A 20,419-nucleotide genomic window follows, 5' to 3' on the forward strand; every position below is an offset into this window, starting at 1 on the left:
AAGATCAGGATCCTGGGCCTGATAGTAGACGAGACCAGGAAGAACATGGAGACGGTACACAAGCTAGAACACAAGACAAATGCGGCAATACAGCTCGTCAAGCAGGTGGCGAATCGCAAGGGGGGCATGCGGGAGAATAGTCTCATGCGCATGGTCCAGTCCTTTGTGATCAGCCACTTGGCCTATATCGCAGCCTTCCACAACTGGAAGTACAACGAAAAGAAGAGACTGAACTGCATGATCAGGAAGGCCTACAAGAATGCACTGGGGCTCTACGCCAGCACGAACACCGAGAAGATGGAATCGCTGGGGGTTCACAACAGGCTGGAAGAGGTCATCGTGGCTCAGCAAACGGCTCAGGTCGCCAGGCTAGAAAAAACGAGAACGAGAAGGGAAACGCTAATCAACTGAAGATAGAGGCCCAAACAGGCCCAGAAGATCGACAGGTGGACTCGACGGCGATGGGGAGGCTGGATATCCGGCCAATACCGAGACACATGCATCCGGTACACACGAAGGCAGACGCAAGGCGAGGGCCCAGGCCCTCACCAGGGAACACGGGGAAGACAGCGGCACGGTCCACGTCGACGCAGCAAGACACGGCGACCACTTCGTGGCGGCAGTGGTGCGTGCGAAGGACGGCGGACTAGTGACAGCGGCAAGCATCAGAACTCAAGAAGTGCGCGTAGCGGAGGAGGTGGCCATCGCACTGGCGGCCTCCCTGCCAAGAGTTGAAGTGGTGCTCAGTGACTCTATGAGGGCGCTAAGAAACTTCATGGCAAGACGAATTAGTCAGGCCGCAGCGAGGACACTGGACAATAAGAGTTGCGGGAAAGTAACACTTAAATGGTACCCTGCTCACGAGGAGGGAAATGCGGTGGCGGACGCCACGGCTCACGCGTTGGGAGACCGAGCCGGCTGCCAGTCATCACATTACGAACCTCGTGAGTATGGAGAAATGCTTAGGACATTCAGGCTAGACAGGCAGCTACTACCAGCACCCCACCCCAACCTCACGAGGAAGGAGGCGGTGGTGTTTCGACAATTACAAACAAGATGCATGTTAACCCCAGTAATTGGGCAGGAGATCGAACTATAGGGGGCGCTCTGACCCGTTTGTTTTCCCCACGCTCGGTGTTTACTCAACACAAGGCCTGTGCACATGCCGACAGGCCTTATGGGCATAGGCATGTCATCTTCTACAATAGAGCGCGGGGCACAGTTTAATGTAAAAAATACTAACAATCGACGAAGCGACGTTAAGTGCCGGATCTATCCTCAGAGAATGCGAGCTTGACCCACTTCGGCTTTTGTGCTAAGCTGGGATCGTGCATGCTGCATTGTTCATGCAGGCCCTAGTGGAAACAAGAGAGCCCCTCCTCCCCCTCGCCGGAGAGCACGAACTCCAGCCGAACGCTGACGCCGCGTTCGGTTATGTCGGCCGAGCGCTGCGTCATTGTATTTGTTGTCCCCATCCGTGTAGTTGTTAAGTTAACCGCTTGGGGCGTCACGGTCTGTCCTCCTCCCCAATAGGGAAGCATATTCTCCCAGACCTATTCCAGGACGACGTGTGTAAGTTATGTAAAAGAGACAGGGCAACGCTTGCGCATATCGCGTGGGACTGCACCAAAAGAAGATGGGAAGCAAGCCAAGAGGCGGACTTTCCACCGGAACTCAAAGACACCACCGAAAGCAACAACTACGAGGTACAACTACAGGCCGTCCAGCAGATCGCGGCACTCCTAGAGAGGCAAAGTCCTCGGAGGGTGCTAGCGACGACGTGAGGCCGCGTCCGGTAGTCTAGGGCTACTGCTGCAGGCTCAATGAAAGTTTGCCCCCGCGAGTGCCGCTTGCGGCTAGCGCCCTTATCTGGTGTCACACAGGGAAACGTGCTCGCTGCACCGGTCGGCGCGCTGCTCCAGAAACCGTACTATAAGCGGTATTTCCCTTCGCGCGCCTGCATTTTAAGTGGTATGTAATTACATGGAGTTCTATGGGAGGCGAACCGTTGGTTTAAAAAAGCCGCGTTATACCCGGTCCTGCACTATAAGCAGTTACGTTGTAAGTGGTCTATACTGTACTTTGTTTTTGTGCTTTTTGTTTTGTGTTTTTTAGGCTGATTCTCTTCCTTTTTTTGTTCTCAACTGTGTGTGTATTACACTGTTGCGTTCAATAAAATTTAGTTGCGAGTCAGCGCTCTGTCTGTGTCCTCCTTCATCCAGTCTGTCATTTTTTGCGCTGTTTTAATCTTTTAAGGATTAGCATCCCTTTTATCCAAGATAGATGCAGTCCTCAACAGCGATGTGATGTGGTGTGCGAGTGGAGTGAGACAGCCGCAGCTGATTTCAGTGAAGTGGTCCCAGTACACCCTCAAACGAGTTTAGAGAACTGCCAACCTTCGACAACTTCTGGCGGCTGACAGAAGTGTTTAATGTCCTAATGCTATTGACTACTCCTAGCACACCCTTTAGTGCAACTACTGACCACATTGACACCTATGCATGTACAACGCACTCTTAATGGAGCCAGTGCTGACGCCAGTGCTGATTGGGTAATGATAACACCATCACCCCCCCGTCGTGAAAGACGTTTACCAGAAAGTTTCAAGGACTATATTGGGTCTATATTCTCGAACCCTATCACTTCACTAGGGCGGAAATGCGGGAGTCGGTTACTCCGAAAGCAAAAGCAAACCTCAGAAACCCCAAAGCGTGTAACGTTGTACCTAAGGACCTCCCTCCCACTCCATAAACCTGAGACAAGGAGGCAGTTGGCAGCGTAGCCCACAAAACCGGGGCCTATATTTATTGTTGGGCATAAACTTTCTACAATGATGCAACCGTGGTCAGCATGTGCTGACCATGGATTAAATATGTGGTCATGCACATATTCAGAAATGCTACCATAGTGTAAAGCAGCCAGGATGTAAGTGCAGCCAGCCGATGAGACGACACTGCCAGCAACTGTTTCACATTGCTCCCATCTGCTCCCAACAGATATTGTTACTGTTACTTCCTCAGCTTTTTTGGGGCATTTCGAATGCTTTGTAACATGTCGCTGCTATCTTCAGCCCCTTTGGTCCGTAGGTCGGCATGCAGTCTCGACAACCCGTCTCCGCAGACTTTGAAGGGAACAGACACGAACTGGAAAGCTTGTGAAGGCAGATCGTTGTGCACTTAGACTAGATTAAATTTTGCTTCGGTTCTTGCATCCCTTTGCAAGACTGATATTCTGTATTTCTTAGTTGTGTCAAGGATTTTGTTCCACTATCAGGAACATGCTGTATTTGATATGAGATATATCAACCATACTTTTGTGCTGTGTAGTTTTGTTCTAGAAATTTGTTCCTTTTGTGCAAGAAAATATTCACGGGAGAGTATTTTAAAATATTTTGTCTAGAATGATGCTTGCGGTGGTGACAGGATGCAGAAGTTTGAAAACATGACGTCACATACTCCATCTTTCACTTTCTGTCGCCACCGCTAGCATCATATTTGGTGGACATTCAGCTTTCGGCAATGCATAGTTTGTTTGCGTAGGCCCCAGTACACGATTTTATTTTCGCACTGCATTTTCTATCAATGCGGTTGCAATGTGGCAGTGATGTGCGCACAAGTGGCTTCAAAGTCGCAAAGTGGTCAAAGCAACATTAAACAGGAGTGCAGCAACCTTGAGCTATGTATGTTGTTTTAGTGTTACCCGGGGGGCAGGTACTAGCCATGCTGAGGCAACCATGAAAGGTAACATTACCACATTGATGCAACATTTTGCGCTGCTAGGCTGCATTCAATGCTATTATCGAAAGTACATATCTTCGCTTCTGCCCAGCTCTTTGAGGCAATGGCCCAGGAATCCAGGCTGTAGAAGGACACCGCAACATGGACAGTGCCGGAAGAGGGCGTCCAGACCCCCTACAGCTCTGCATCCGCCCGTATTTCATTTCTCAAGACGTGCACAGCCACAAGCATGCAGAGCAGCAGCACGACTGAAAAAGACTCGGATTATTGCGAGGTCATTTATTTTATTTGCAGGCAGACAGTCCCTCGAGAGTGATGCAATTGGTGCAAGTCACCTTTCAAGACATTTGGAGCAACAAAGAACTTCCCGGGTGAAAATTTTTAAATGGAACCAGTAGGCATTTTAATTGGTCTCAACTGATTCCAGCTGGTGCCAACTGGCAAGCAAGAAAAATAATTTATATAAATTTTAATTTTGTATCATAAAGTAAATTTTTTGTGTGAATAATTACAATTCTTTACTTTTCTTTGTTGTATATTTTACAGAAATGCTGAAACACAGATACATGCACCCAAATCAGCGGAAGGCAGTTTCGCTAGTTTGCTTTACTGCAATGCTTTTTAGCGTTAAAGGGGTACTCCGGCGATTTTTGAGCTACCTCAACTAACTATATTTTCTGACTCCCCGGCCTTTACCCTTTCCGGTATGCTATTTAGTACAGCAAAATTCATAATAGTTATGGCGAAATCGTCAAATGAAAATGATTAAAAAAAAAACATTCAAATATACCCGCACTTTTCAGTGCCGTGACGTCAGTGGAAGGCAAGCTTGCCAGTCGAGCGAGCAGTCTAAAAAGTAGACTATGCCAATCATTCGTTCCGTGCTGGAGCGCGGGGACTGGAGCGAGCTTCCAAAGCATTCATTTGACACCATGAAACTGCTTCGAAACAGTTGGGAACAAATTCTACAATCCAAAGAGTGAACCCCTGCACTTCCACTGACGTCACTTTTTCGTTGTTTCCAGTAGAGACTTTCAGTTTGAAAAACACTGTGAGGACCAAAATTGTAAATGCAATAACTTCGTCAAAAAAAATTATTTTGACCTAATATTTGGGATAATATTTTGGCGATGTTGTTTGGCGAGTTTAGTGAAATTTCAAGCAAATCGGGGACCATGAAGAAATCGCCGGAGTACCCCTTTAAATGCTAAGGGCAGGGGCAGGGGGTAGGACGAGATTCGGAGGTGAAGGGGCATGGGAGTGAGTGAGCTAAAACATGTATTTATTTTTGTCAAAGATTTGCCTGCCTTCGGCAAGTTATCTTGAGCAGATGAGAAATCGGTGCCAGATATTATGTAATTCACCAGTAGATCAAAAATGCCTCTCTCAGACATGTGATTGGCCTAAGCCATTTTGAAGCACCTTTCGGAGAAACCAAAACAGTGTTTTGGAACAGCAAAAGTGGCTTTTGGAGCAGCCAAGACAGTGTTTCGGAGCAGCTAAAGCGGTTTTCGGAATAAATAATCTTACAAAAATGAAAAAAAAAAAAATATTTGTTTTAAGTGCTGTACAAACAAAAGACACTTTGTGCTGTGTTGTGTTTTGATGCGACGTGTTGTGACGGAACTCGCCGTTTGTGTTGTTACTGCTGAGATATCTCACAAGTGTACAGTGTCGTAAGCGTTGCCGAGCAATTCTGAAAAAGCGCTTACCACCGTTTTACTGGTTCTTGACGTGCCAGATCTTCGTCAAAAGTAAGCAAACGTCAAAGAATAGATTGCAAGCGTCCTGAATGGTGTCTTTGTGGTGCAATCATGTTCGCCTGCACGTGAGGGCAACTTTGGCAGGCTTGCAGTTGCACGTGCTTTGCCGCTCGAGCGGAGACAACGGCTGTTTAATCGAAACCATGCCACTGTGCTGACTGATTTCCAAAATTGTATGCAAAATGTAACTGTCGACCATATACCAAAAAAACAACCCAGCGGCGCACGCTTGCCAGGCCAGCAAACAAGGTACAAGCTAAACACGAACAAAAAAAGAACACGAGCTCATTGATGCGAGACATCGCGAGCCAGGGTCAGAAGGTTCTTGGAGCACTTTGCGCAATGACTAAACTCAAGACAAACAAGCGCGTTGTACGGGTTCAGCGTGCAGACATTGCCTTGTTTGCTGTAGCTCACTTCTCTTCACCAACTTCCTTTCGCGGCAGATTTTTCACGTACCGGGGTTCCTCTCGAAAGAAAACCCACCGAGAGAAACCTAGGTAATCAATACTTCGGTGAAGTATGGCGTGCGGTGAGAGGTCACGGCGCCACTGATGGGACTTTTGAGCCGAACCCGAGAAACAGGTGCATGCCCTTCGGGCTTCGACAGGGAAGATTTGTCCGGTGGCCTTTTGTCTGTGTCAGGGAAGACGATGGGTGCTCGCAGCTGCGGAGGCGCCGAGAAGACGGGAGATGGGCTGCTGGCCGAAGGGACGAAAACAGCACGAGGGTGCGTCACCGAGGAAGAGAGAGTTTTTCTCTGTGAGCTTAGCGGTGTTTCGGCGAGGAGGAAGGCCCGCCGTTGGGGAAGAAGGGGGACGGGTCGGGGGAAAACAAGCGCCTTGGACGGGGCGCGCGGGAGTGGAAAGGAAGACAGAACCAAGAAAAGATCTCGTTGGCGGATTGGAAACGACTGGGGCTGACAAAAAAAAACAGAGAGATACCGCGCAGCGTCCCACCGATCGACACGAAGCTAACCGAGGCCGGCTTATGGATCCTGACCGAGCCGTGCCACCGATCGACCTGATCCTGACCGAGACGTACCTCTGAGACTCATCAGGCATCCAACCGGATCACCGAGACTGCGGCCCAAGAACCGTCCGGCCGCTTGACCACCATGTCGCTCAAGACGGAAAGAAGAGCCGAAGGCCCCGCGTCCCGTCAACAGCACCGGCATCAAGGGACGGTGAGCGAGCACACCCACCCTTCCCAGTCGCACCAATTAAAGTTTGTTTGCAAAATTCGGTATCGTGGCACTTCTTCCACTCTCTACCCAAAAAGGGACCCCAGGGAGGCTGAACCGCTACTCCCCGGTAGCGGTCATCACACTTCGACACAGCAGTCTTTGAGTTAAAGAGGGATTTTTTTTTAGTAACCTATGATTTAAACGCGAACAGGAATGTTGATGAACGTGCGGCGGTACTTAGTTTTATTTTAGAAAGCGCCATATCTGCACTGACGTGGGGACGGCAACACCTGATTTTGCGCGACCACGGTGACTGGGAGGCAGAACCAAATATAGTTTTCCCACGGCCATTGCTTTCAGAAGTCAGTGCTTCAGCTCACAAACAACTCCGGCCGCACAAAAACGTGGTTTCGTTTCACAGCATGATGGCATGACTGGTACCCGACACGCTAGCGTCGAAGCGTCTACACACACTCGCGTCTATCGTTGAAAATATTCTTTAAAAAAAAAAAAGACGCAAGACGAGACCCATGAGAGCACGAGACGGCGGGAAAACTATGCAAGACCGGATACTTTGACATTCTTCACATTCTTGAAAAAACCAAAGGAAAAAAACAGAGCGGGAGATTATAGAGGCTTTCTTTATTAAAAAGAAGAATGACAAGTGCATCGGCATGCCATCTGTTAGCTTACTAGATGAAGAAGTGACTTATCTAGGTGAGTGCCTCTAAAGCGTTTTATTTGCTGTTGGCACTGTTTGATGTATAAAGGGTAGATGAGTTGTGGATATAAGCATTGAACGGTCTTGCAATGAATCAGTTAGTGTAGCGCATTCAGCAGTCGCATTGGACAGCCTGGTTCAACGTGGTCCTTCTTGAATTTGGGATGTCAGGTGAGTTTGGCATTGTTATTTTTGTAAAGTGACACACGCTTGTTGTATATCTCAAGTTATAGTGTTGTTGACTGCGAAATATCCGAGAAAAGTTGTGCAACTTATAACTCGAGATCTCCACCCAATGCTCTGGCTAACCCTATGCAACTAGTTTATATGAGCCTTGCTACCTCACCTTTGACTGACTCGCATAGTTTTTTTAGTTTTTTTTAGTTTTAGGGAGCAAGTTCCTGACGTCTGAAGAGGCGGTAGAGCTCTTCTTCAGTCTCCCAGACGATCCGGCTCAAAGCGATGCGGACGGCGATTCATCCAGCGACGAAGACGTCATCCCTGAGCTAGCTCCTGTCGAAAACACCATAGCGGAAAGGGACAAAGATGCAGCACGGCCGTCTACAGGTGCTGCATCGAAGAAAAGAAAATCCTATGAAAGGAAGAAACCCAAAAAACGCCGACAACGCACATTGGAGGTCGACAGCTTTGCCGAGGCACAACACGAGGAAGATAAAGTGGATGCAACCGGCTCTTCGTGGTGTACAGACTTATCTACGGAGATTGTGAAGGACCCACCAGATCGAGATCCTCGGTACTCCGAAAAGCTTACCGAGGCATCAGGTGTCGCTGACGCATTTGAATTGTATTTTGATGAAGAAGTTGTTGACACAATCGTGCTAGAGACGAATCATTATGCGCATCAGAAACGCCGAGCAGGGTGGAAAACCCTCACTAGAGATGAGCTCAAAGCGCATTTGGGCATGCTTTTCTTGATGAGTGTGCACCCAGTGCATCACTTGTACTTGTACTGGAGCGCAGACAAGTTCTTCAACATTTTCGAGATCTCAAACGTCATGACTTTCAAACGATTTCAGGCGATTATGAACAGCCTTCATCTCGATAACAATGAACTTGAAAAGCGTGGAGAAGACGGCTTTGATAAGCTGGCAAGAGTGAGGCCCCTCATCACTGCCTTGAGCGAAAGGTTCCCGAGAATATGCGCCGTCAACGCATCAGTCCATCGATGAGAGCATGATACCGTTCAAAGGAAAATCTTCACTAAAACAGTTCATGCCAATGAAACCAACCAAACGAGGCTATGAAGTTTGGTGTAGGGCTGACTCCGAGACAGGCTACCTCCTAGAGTTCCAGATATACAAGGGAAAGGATGCCAAGCGAACCCCCGATCTCTCCTTGGGCGAACACGTTGTTTGATCCCTTTTACACCGCATAGAAGGGAACAGTCAGTTGTTTTTTGACAACTAGTTGACATCTACAAAGCTGATGAAGAAGCTCAGGGAGCAGAGGGTGCTGGCTGCAGGCACATTTAGCCCGACACGCAAGGACCTACCAATCGAGCTAAACAAAGAGTGCGAGCTTCAGAAAGGCCAGCACCTCTGGTGGTCAAAAGGATGTGTCTCAGCCACACAGTGGCACGACAACAAGAATGTACATGCGATGTCCAACTACCATGACCCACAAGAAGTCATAGAAGTCACGTGGAAGCATGCCACTGGTGCCAAAGTTGGTGTGTCCTGTCCGAAGGTGCTTTCAGACCATAACAAGTGGACGGGGGTGTTGACCGCTTTGATCACAAGAGGAGCACTTACCCAGCAGACCGCAAGTCAAAAAAGTGGTGGTGTCGAATTTTCTACTACCTGCTTGACGCTGCTGTAGTTAATGCCTTTATTCAGTACAGGTCACTGAAAAAAGTCGACTACATGCAGTTTCGACTAACGTTGGGACGCCAGCTCATCTCCCGTCAGACATTCAGGAAGAAACACACAGTAGCGGCTTTCATGCACAAGAAAAGAGGCAAGCGAAGTGGACAAGCAATGGTTGGAGTGCCCAGTGTGCTTCGCTTTCAAGGGAGTGGTCATCATGCACAAAAAATTGGCAAAAGGCGAAGGTGTAGATGGTGCTCCACCTGGACCAAAGAATCCAGGACCCAGTACATCTGCAAATCATGCGCTGTACCACTCTGCGTCGAGTGCTTCGCACCTTTCCACTCCGAACAGTGAACGCCTGCAAAGGCATTTACATAGGAAAGCGCGCCAGGCGCTCCCTCAAGACTAGGCGGTGCTTGCCATGCAACATTCCTAGAACAATTATAGCTGAACTGTTTGCCGAGTGTTTTTCATAATTTAATGAAGTTGAGTTAATAAAAAAAAATAATTTTTGTAGTTGTTAGTTCTAGTCGGCCTTGAACATGCCCGTGAAACACGGGCGTCCCACTTCTTGTTGGTCTGGCCAGCGGTGGGACATATATGTCCCACTTTTTTTCTAAAAACTATATGTAGTTGCACACTCATTTTTTAGGAGGCCCTTCTCGAGGTCATCACAAATCAGATACAGTGTAGACCACATATAACGTATGTCGCGGGAGTCGCGAAAATCCGCACTGTAAGAGGTACCACGCTATAACCAAAACATAAATTTTTCAGGCCAAAATACATGCCATGAGACAACTTACCTTTGTAAAAGAATTTATTTTGTTAGATGAAAAATAAAGCTTAGTTTGAGGAAAGTCTTTATTTCACCAGACTCGTACACTTCTCTCTCAAGTGTGTCACACATTTTGAAAGAAATTAGCGACTTTTGCCTGGCGCAGCCTTTTAACGGCGTCACGGGTTGCGGACGGACGTTGCGAGCATTCAGGATTGCTAACCCTAATCACTTTTCTCTTGTGATAAAAACGCGTGAAAATTCGCATCCTTTATATGGTACGCGCCAGTAATACCTTCAACTTGAGCACAGGCATGAAATGTTCCAAATAAGAAATCCGGGCGATGTTCAAAAACACAAATGCTTAGAAATCACCACTGTAGTCGAAGTAAACAAACACGACGACACGGGCGTTTCTGCCGTCTTGAGAGTGCCGCCACGACATCGCCGCACGAGTAGGTGGATCTTCCCTTCTAGTACGTGCTGGGTTATCATAGCGACACACAACAAAAATTCACAGTCAAGGATAGCGCTTTTACGCGGAACGATGAGCTTCCACCACGCCGTCTACGTCAACGATCAGAACCGACGCCATGTTTGCGGATAAAAGAAGCCGGCCCGTGACCAGCATGTAACGCGCGCGAACATTTCTCGACCTGCAATTGGTCTGTCGTTGCGGTTGTTTTCCAACGCAGCAGAGGGACGCACGCACGTGAACGACACGTGCGTGCGTCCCTCCGTCGCTATGGCAACTGAAGCCTCTCTTCGCTTCTCCCCGCTTCTTCGAGCAACCTCCTTGCCCCGCGTCTTGCCCCGCGAGTGCCGCTTGCGGCTAGCGCCGTTATCTAGTGTCGCACAGGAAAGCGTGCTCGCTGCGTTGGTCGGTCGGCGGGCTGTTCCAGAAACCGCACTATAACCGGTATTTCCCTTCGCGTGCCTGCATATTAAGTGGTATGTAAATACATGAAGTTCTATGGGAGGCGAACCGGTGCTTTAAAAAAGCCGCGTTATACCCGGTCCTGCACTAAGAGCGGTTACATTGTAAGTGGTCTATACTGTAGTACACTAATAACACACTTGATTTAAGTATATTTTTCGGGCCTCATAAAGGGTTAATTCGTTTTTTACGATACTTCGTAAAGACAAGCAAATTGCATTTTTTCACACTTCGTGGAAAAACTGTCGGTGGAAAAATTCCAACTGTGCTGCCATCTATATTGTAATGGGAAAATGGACCTGTGTTCATTATCTAATTTAGGATGAAATTATGGATCTGCTTGCTCAGTCGTCTGGAACCGAGGACTTGTCAGACGGTGATGAAGATTATGCGGGTCCTAACAATACAACTGCACACGAAAGTGAACCCAGCTCCTCCGACTCAGAAGAACCCGATGTTGAGCCTCCAAGAAAGGCAGCAAGAACATTAAGCCCTTATCAAAAGGCTAGATAAAAAATAAAAAAAATAAGAGAACCTGCACAAAGAAAAGCACACTGAAATGTGCCTAGAATTTGATCTATTTTTTAATTCCTCTTGTAGCTTTTATCACACCTAGACGACCCTCTGAGAGGACGACTCACTTCTTGACGCCCATGATGGCTGGACTTCCATCAGTTACTTCACACAGTATTTTATGAAGACTTTCTTGACAAGGTGGCATTCTACATCAATCTAAGAGTTGTGCAGGACAATATAGGCGTTGATTCCGCAAATGCCACGCCTGAGGATATGATCAAATTCTTAGGTGTGTGCATCGTTATGGAGTGTCTGAAGTGCCCCCGGACATGTATGTATTGGGTTGCGGAGACCAAAGTTCCTTGCATCAGGGATGTTAGGTTAAGAGATAGGCTTTTTTTTTTCTTCGCTCATGGCTGAGGTTTGTTGACCCGCTCTCCGTCAGTAACAAAGAAAAAGGACCAACTTTGGAAGTTTAAACTTGTAATTGACATGGTCTGGGATGTCTGCATAGTGCAGCCAAGGACAAGAGCACTGACCTCCAAGTTCATAGATATGACTTTCTCTGAAGCCGAGCTTCAACTTGCTCAAGTCCGTCTTGCAACAAGCAAGCGCGCTTCATAAATGCACCTTAACTTGAACCCATCTTGAACCAAGCTTGAAGCGAACATGAAGGGACCAAATTTCAAGGCTCGGTTGAACCTATCTTGAATGAGACTTCGTAGTTGTTTCAACATGGCGGCTTCCTGAAGCAACATCGCACAGAGGATATCCGCCTTCAAATTCCCATCCCGCGCGTGCGATATCGTCATCGGGAACGCGTTTCCTTTGCCAAGAGTCCCGCGACCATCAATTCAAGATAGGAAAAACCCGATGGAGTGCTACAACAGGCAGTTCCTGGCGCGGTACCGCTTTACAAAGGGAGCCTTGCAAGAGCTGCTCGGGATGCTGCCCTCCAAACGAGCATGCTGAGGTTCTACGGTGCCAGGACCTTCCAGGTTGTCACAGGGGACCTGGTGAATGTGTCCCAACCAACAGTGTGCTGTACGGTGGGAGTAGTAATACAACTGATCGTAAGACACCTGTTACGGGATTTTGTTCACTTCCCCAGCGCCGCCTAATTCGGCACGGTGATGCGCGACTTCTACACGCTTGCCCACTTCCCCGAAGTCTCCGGGCGCATCGACTGTACCCCGTGCGGATAAAGAGCACCGGTGGGAACGACACAGAGGTGTTTCGCAACCAGAAGGGAGTCTTCTCGATCTACGTCCAAGTAACAGCGCGGAGTTTGAGGTTTGCCAAATTTTGTGGAGGGGCAGTTCAGCAAGGTCCTCAGGGGAACACATAGTCAAGCCTTTAATTAGAAGTAATTAAGAGATTCAGCAACTGACAGGATGACGCACACGAGCAGACTTGAGGCTCTGACCGACCTCGTTCTTTCAGAAGAATGGTTCTCCGGACCTGGACTGCACTCCCCTCTTCCCGAGGTGTTCGAGCCAAAGAGATGGGAGTCCCAGCCAAAGGTACAAGCCACTGTGAAAGGCATCCATGACTTGCGCTTGTAATTCCTGGATATAGAGGAGTGGAGAGGGTCTTCTTGACTCTCTGCAGTATCCATCATGGATCAAGTGTGGCCGCAGGTGAAAATGTCGAACGTAAAACATGACTACACTGCGGGGTACTTTTCCAGGAACGTGGACAGGCCCCTGAAGTCCTTCTTCACCCCGCTGCATGACTACAATGATGATCTCACTCCAGACATCATTCAAGAAAAGAATGGTGCGATTCTGGTTCATGAGTTTGCCACCACCAAGATCCCGAACCTAGAGAAGACCTGGGAGGCCTACAAGTTGAAGCATCCCAGATATGACGCTCCCCTCTTAGCGAGAGCAGAGAGAGGGGAAGCCTGTCATCTTCACAGTCACTGTGGTAGGCCCAGGACAAAAGGTAAGCAGTTTGCCACTGACAGAGGAAGATGTGACTCAACTCTCTCTGAGACTGCAGATCGGCCTACAGCTGGAGTTCTCCCTAGTGTCACAAGGAGTGATTGTGAGTTCAGCTGTGAAAGACGAGAATGACAGAATCCAGGCTGCAAGAGTGGCCTTCTCACAGATCAACCATGACTGGGAGAGACTGAACCAGGACTTTCCATCTTGTTCACAAGAAGTCTATGAGGCAAGTAAGGAGAAGCCATACCTCACGTACATCACAAAACAACTGCAAGCAGCATCCATCAAGGCGAGTCAGAAGCTGAGAAAGGAGCACTTCCTAGGTGAAGGCCACTCAGACACTGTGAATGGCAGGTTGTATTACTGCAACACTGCACTACATGCTGCTTGATGGTTGCTGTTCTCCCCCCCCCCCCTTGTTTTTTTATATATATCCTGTATATTTGCTAGCTGATTGTTGTAAACCTTTTTAATGTTGCGTTATTTGTTTGTTGTTGTATGTGTGAATGCATATGATGTACCCCACTCCTACTTTGGCCTTCAATGGCCTGTAGTATCCACTAAATAAAAATAAATAAAAAACTGAACCATGAAGAATGTGTTGCCGAGATCAACAAATACCTGGAGCTCAATGAGCTGCCAGATCCCCAGTTCATCTACAACACAAAGAATGTCATCCAAATCCCTTGGTGGGTGCCTGAGCGAGGCACTGGAACAACTCCCTCTCCACTGAAAGAGAGGGACGCCATGAACTGATTCCTGACACTGGAGAATCCAATGAAGAGACTTTCCAGTGCTGGAGATCCACATGGGACTATGCAATGGACCACCCAGAACACGACCGAAGAGTCCACAGACATGGAGGTGGCCAGAGCCATGACAGAGGTTCCAGAAGAAGAGCTGGAATTGAGTGAAGAGCAGAAGAAACATGCAGAGGCAGTGAGACTATACTCCGCGACAACTTTTCTTGGCAATGCCGTGGAAGGTACAGGCCCGCGTCCCCTCTCCCATTTTGAGTGTACGCAGGCTCTCCTCCTCCCCCATTTCCGGGGAGAGGAGGAGAGCCCGCACATAATCAAAATGGGAGAGGGGACGCGGGCCTGTACCTTCCACTGCATTGCCAAGAAAAGTTGTTGCGGAGTATAAAGACTGCAGGAGTGCTAGACAGCATGCCCATTGGAATGAAAAGTCGCTACAGAAGAGTGAAGTACTCAGTGAATCCTCAAGTGGCCTAAGAGCTTGCCAAGAGAGGAATTGAAGTTAAGAGGAACAGAGACGATCCTAAAGTCAAAGCCAACAAACAAAGATCCAAAAAGCCAAAGAGCTACTCAACTGACACCAAGGATCTAGATCATCTGCTGGAGAAGGCTCAAGACATCTTCACAAGCGCCACTACTTTCCGAGGGGCTAGCTATGACGAGCATATGCTGCCTGATCTTATTTATTTTTATTTATTTTTATTTTTATTTATTGATACTGCCGGCCGCTAATACGCAGCCAAGGCAGGAGATATACACAATAAAATACACTTGAAAATAAAATACATAGGTGTGGTGGCGTTACAACTCGTAGAAAAATAAAGGGCTAACAGATGCCCTTGATAGGATTCTTTTCATGCAAAGAATGACTACACAAAAGGATCTTTTACAACTACACGTCACAAAAACACACGTAAACATATCACCTTATCACCTTTTGTCAACCCTGAGATGGTACGAAAGTTTGATTTGACTCAGTATTTTGTAACCTTGGTTTAGCCCAAGTAATTTCCTGCTCAGCACATGTCGGTATAAACACAATATGATTGCTTTGCAGCAGTTGGATGACCCTCCTGGTGCTGCCCGTCGCCACGAGGCCCTTGCAGGATCTTCAGTATCCAATACATCGCCTTTTGTCGACCCTCAGAGGGTATGTAAGCTGGATTTGGCTCTATATTTTGTAACCGTGGTTTAGTCTGGGAAGGCATGGTTCCAGCTCGCGGCTGACCACAACGGTGGACGAAACACTCGAAGGAAGTCAACTTTTGTTTCAAACCTGCCTGTGCACCCTTAAAGGGGTACAGAAACGAAATTTTAGCACCAATCTTTTTGCATGAATATGGGCTAGGGACCGGCACCACCTCGGAAATATCAATATCGCGCTGTAAAACACAGGAGAACTTATTTTTGAACTTAATTAAACGATTTTAAATTCACATCTGGTGGACAGTGTGAAAGTTTTCGTGACATCACCTGTGGCATAGAAGCAGCGCCGCTCTGCGGCAGAATTAGCCTAGGCCTGAACGCGTTTGCAAAGCCTTGGCGGAAAAAGCCAAGGCGTAGTTGGCCGCAGTGAGCTCGTTCTCGTTGCAGCTCTTTGCACGACACGACACGAGCATGCTTCTGGCACGGCCGGTATTAGTTGCTGCGAGTCGCAAGTTAGCTCTTGTTCTTTCGACAACAATGCTCGATTGTTAGCCTGTTGCGGCGTTGGTACAGTTTTAAAATAGGTTCATTGGATTTAACGCCGTGATGCCGCGCTATAGTGTGGCAGAGGGTTGTGGCAACAGTTTGTCACATCGCGAGCTGCCGATGCGCAAGTTTCCGGCCGACGATAAACTCCGTGCTGTGTGGACCCACCACGCATGTCCCTCGTTTCCCACGTGGGTTATGACGCCTGATGATCGCCTGTGCTCTGATCACTTCCATAATGATGACTACAAAAGGAGCCCCAGGGCGCTGAAGAGCTTCATTCTGCCCACAAAGAGCGTAAGACTGAAACCAAGGGTTGTTCCGAGCATCTTTTCAAAAAAGCGGAAAGTCAGCCCGCTGAGCGAACCGCTCGAAAAGTGACACAAAGTGGTAAGTGAGCATGTTCTACATAAAAGATTTCCGTGTTTGCAATTCAAACACGAACCATCTTGTACAAAATAATGGCAAGCAGCAGATGAAACATGTCATAACTCGAATTGAATATGAGGCGCGCATATATTGTACTGAGGCGGCACACGAAAAAAGTGACGGCTCATTGCAACATAGTGCAAGTGAGCTGACCGGCGGTAGCCATCATCTCATAGACAGGGGAGGTGGATAGGGGAACGGACGAGAGGGAAGGGAAGCGTGGGGAGGAAGATGGAGAGAGGAGAAAATCCAGTATGAAGGTCGAAGGCCGTGAACACACAATCACGCAAGGGAGGAAGGAGGAGGGGGAAGGGGGGACGGAAGGAAGAGGGGACTGGGGATGAGGTAGCTGGGGAAGCGTGAAGGAAGAGTAAGATGGAGGTGAGACGGGCGGGGAAGAAGAGGAGATGCAGGGGAGAGGAAAGAGAAGATTAAGGGGAGAGAGGAAAGAAGAAGGAGTAGAGGGAAGTGGGGGAGATGACAATGAGGAGCAGCCAAAGGTCCAAGGTCGATGCCAAAGGTCGAAAGCCACGAACATGCAATCATTCGAGGAAGAGAGGGGAAGGGGAGAAAGGGGAACAAAAGGGAGATGGGATGGGGATGAGTGGATATGAAAGAGAGGCCAGTGAGGGGGAGAAGGTCAGGCAGTAAGGAGGTCAAAGGTCAAAGGCTATGGAAATACGGTCACATGATTACACTCTGCCGACCACTCAGAATGAAGGGCCATATACGGCTCATGCCGTAAAGGGGGCTGTTGCATAAACTTCAGCGGGCCTTTGCAGTTCTCATTTGTCAGATGACCTAACATTTTGTTATTCCTTCCTAGAGTCAGGCACCTCTACTTGGTGCCGCCAACCTCCCAGTTGGAGTCGCTGACACATGTTGGGAGACGGAACACGAAGAGGCAGAACCATCTGTTTGCTCAGGTATGTTAATCATAACTTTCATTTCTTTCACGTCAGCATAGGTGAGTTGTAAAAGCTGCTCCAATATAGTAGGCACATGATTCATTATTAGGAGCTTTACTTATTTAGTCAGCCTTATTCTCTGTCCTCTTTCGGCCGTCTTCAGCGACCCGAAGCGCGTTTCTGAGCAGTGTGGTTGATTCTGCGGCATCCTCAATCACCCAGGGCAGCCCCAGGACCCCTGCAGGTGTGCCCATGCACCAAACTGGTTCTCCACAAAGCGGTGTAGCCTGCCTTGTACAGAACCACCAAGAGCATCTCATTGCGTCCGTCGCTCCTGGTGCTTCCATGTGACTCATTCGTTTTCTTTTATTTCCCATCTTTTCATAGCGATGACAAGCGCATCTCTGAGCGGTGTGATTGATTCTGCGGCATCCTTAACCACCCAGGGCAGCCCCAGGACCCCCGCAGGTACGCACACGCACCAAACTGATTCTCCACAAAGCGGTGTAGCCTGCCTTGTACAGAACCACAAAGAGCATCTCATTGCGTCCGTCGCTCCTGGTGCTTCCATGTGACTCATTCGTTTTCTTTTATTTCCCATCTTTTCATAGCGATGACAAGCGCATCTCTGAGCGGTGTGATTGATTCTGCGGCATCCTCAACCACCCAGGGCAGCCCCAGGACCCCCGCAGGTACGCACACGCACCAAACTGGTTCTCCACAAAGCGGTGTAGCCTGCCTTGTACAGAACCACCAAGAGCATCTCATCGCGTCCGTTGCTCCTGATGCTTCCATGTGACTCATTCGTTTTCTTTTATTTCCCATCTTTTCATAGCGATGACAAGCGCATCTCTGAGCGGTGTGATTGATTCTGCGGCATCCTCAACCACCCAGGGCAGCCCCAGGACCCCCGCAGGTACGCACACGCACCAAACTGGTTCTCCACAAAGCGGTGTAGCCTGCCTTGTACAGAACCACCAAGAGCATCTCATCGCGTCCGTTGCTCCTGGTGCTTCCATGTGACTCATTCGTTTTCTTTTATTTCCCATCTTTTCATAGCGATGACAAGCGCATCTCTGAGCGGTGTGATTGATTCTGCGGCATCCTCAACCACCCAGGGCAGCCCCAGGACCCCCGCAGGTACGCACACACACCAAACTGGTTCTCCACAAAGCGGTGTAGCCTGCCTTGTACAGAACCACCAAGAGCATCTCATTGCGTCCGTCGCTCCTGGTGCTTCCATGTGACTCATTCGTTTTCTTTTATTTCCCATCTTTTCATAGCGATGACAAGCGCATCTCTGAGCGGCGTGATTGATTCTGCGGCATCCTCAACCATCCAGGGCAGCCCCAGGACCCCCGCAGGTACGCACACGCACCAAACTGGTTCTCCACAAAGCGGTGTAGCCTGCCTTGTACAGAACCACCAAGAGCATCTCATCGCGTCCGTTGCTCCTGGTGCTTCCATATGACTCATTCGTTTTCTTTTATTTCCCATCTTTTCATAGCGATGACAAGCGCATCTCTGAGCGGTGTCATTGATTCTGCGGCATCCTCAACCACCCAGGGCGGCCCCAGGACCCCCGCAGGTACGCATACGCACCAAACTGGTTCTCCACAAAGCGGTGTAGCCTGCCTTGTACAGAACCACCAAGAGCATCTCATCGCGTCCGTTGCTCCTGGTGCTTCCATGTGACTCATTCGTTTTCTTTTATTTCCCATCTTTTCATAGCGATGACAAGCGCATCTCTGAGCGGTGTGATTGATTCTGCGGCATCCTCAACCACCCAGGGCAGCCCCAAGACCCCCGCAGGTACGCACACACACCAAACTGGTTCTCCACAAAGCGGTGTAGCCTGCCTTGTACAGAACCACCAAGAGCACCTCATTGCATCCGTCGCTCCTGGTGCTTCCATGTGACTCATTCGTTTTCTTTTATTTCCCATCTTTTCATAGCGATGACAAGCGCATCTCTGAGCGGTGCGATTGATTCTGCGGCATCCTCAACCACCCAGGGCAGCCCCAGGACCCCCGCAGGTACGCACACGCACCAAACTGGTTCTCCACAAAGCGGTGTAGCCTGCCTTGTACAGAACCACCAAGAGCATCTCATCGCGTCCGTTGCTCCTGGTGCTTCCATGTGACTCATTCGTTTTCTTTTATTTCCCATCTTTTCATAGCGATGACAAGCGCATCTCTGAGCGGTGTGATTGATTCTGCGGCATCCTCAACCACCCAGGGCAGCCCCAGGACCCCCGCAGGTACGCACACGCACCAAACTGGTTTTCCACAAAGCGGTGTAGCCTGGCTTGTACAGAACCACCAAGAGCATCTCATCGCGTCCGTTGCTCCTGGTGCTTCCATGTGACTCATTTGTTTTCTTTTATTTCCCATCTTTTCATAGTGATGACAAGCGCATCTCTGAGCGGTGTGATTGATTCTGCGGCATCCTCAACCACCCAGGGCAGCCCCAGGACCCCCGCAGGTACGCACACGCACCAAACTGGTTCTCCACAAAGCGGTGTAGCCTGCCTTGTACAGAACCACCAAGAGCATCTCATCGCGTCCGTTGCTCCTGGTGCTTCCATGTGACTCATTCGTTTTCTTTTATTTCCCATCTTTTCATAGCGATGACAAGCGCATCTCTGAGCGGTGTGATTGATTCTGCGGCATCTTCAACCACCCAGGGCAGCCCCAGGACCCCCGCAGGTACGCACACGCACCAAACTGATTCTCCACAAAGCGGTGTAGCCTGCCTTGTACAGAACCACCAAGAGCATCTCATTGCGTCTGTCGCTCCTGGTGCTTCCATGTGACTCATTCGTTTTCTTTTATTTCCCATCTTTTCATAGCGATGACAAGCGCATCTCTGAGCGGTGTGATTGATTCTGCGGCATCCTTAACCACCCAGGGCAGCCCCAAGACCCCCGCAGGTACGCACACGCACCAAACTGGTTCTCCACAAAGCGGTGTAGCCTGCCTTGTACAGAACCACCAAGAGCATCTCATCGCGTCCGTTGCTCCTGGTGCTTCCATGTGACTCATTCGTTTTCTTTTATTTCCCATCTTTTCATAGCGATGACAAGCGCATCTCTGAGCGGTGTCATTGATTCTGCGGCATCCTCAACCACCCAGGGCGGCCCCAGGACCCCCGCAGGTACGCATACGCACCAAACTGGTTCTCCACAAAGCGGTGTAGCCTGCCTTGTACAGAACC

At 49.0% G+C, this 20,419-nt stretch overlaps 2 long non-coding RNA genes and 1 pseudogene across 3 annotated transcripts in view; 2 read left to right on the top strand and 1 right to left on the bottom strand.

Moving 5' to 3' along the window:
* The first annotated feature begins 8,853 nt into the window (after positions 1 to 8,853).
* Positions 8,854 to 9,590, top strand: LOC121045571 (annotated as a pseudogene).
* Positions 9,591 to 12,974: 3,384 nt separating this feature from the next.
* Positions 12,975 to 20,419, bottom strand: part of LOC121836846 — a 100,168-nt gene continuing 92,723 nt past the window's right edge. For both annotated transcript variants that reach the window (XR_006078036.1, XR_006078037.1), the window contains exon 3: positions 12,975 to 13,035. This is a non-coding gene — a long non-coding RNA (uncharacterized LOC121836846). The remainder of the gene's footprint in view (positions 13,036 to 20,419) is intronic.
* LOC121836845 lies at positions 17,755 to 18,340 on the top strand. Its single transcript, XR_006078035.1, has 3 exons — positions 17,755 to 17,895; positions 18,039 to 18,119; positions 18,263 to 18,340. It is a non-coding gene; the product is annotated as an uncharacterized LOC121836845 (long non-coding RNA).

The sequence above is a fragment of the Ixodes scapularis genome, unplaced genomic scaffold (genome assembly GCF_016920785.2).
Source record: "Ixodes scapularis isolate PalLabHiFi unplaced genomic scaffold, ASM1692078v2 PGA_scaffold2__306_contigs__length_199485367, whole genome shotgun sequence".
Taxonomy (NCBI): Eukaryota; Metazoa; Arthropoda; class Arachnida; order Ixodida; family Ixodidae; genus Ixodes; species Ixodes scapularis.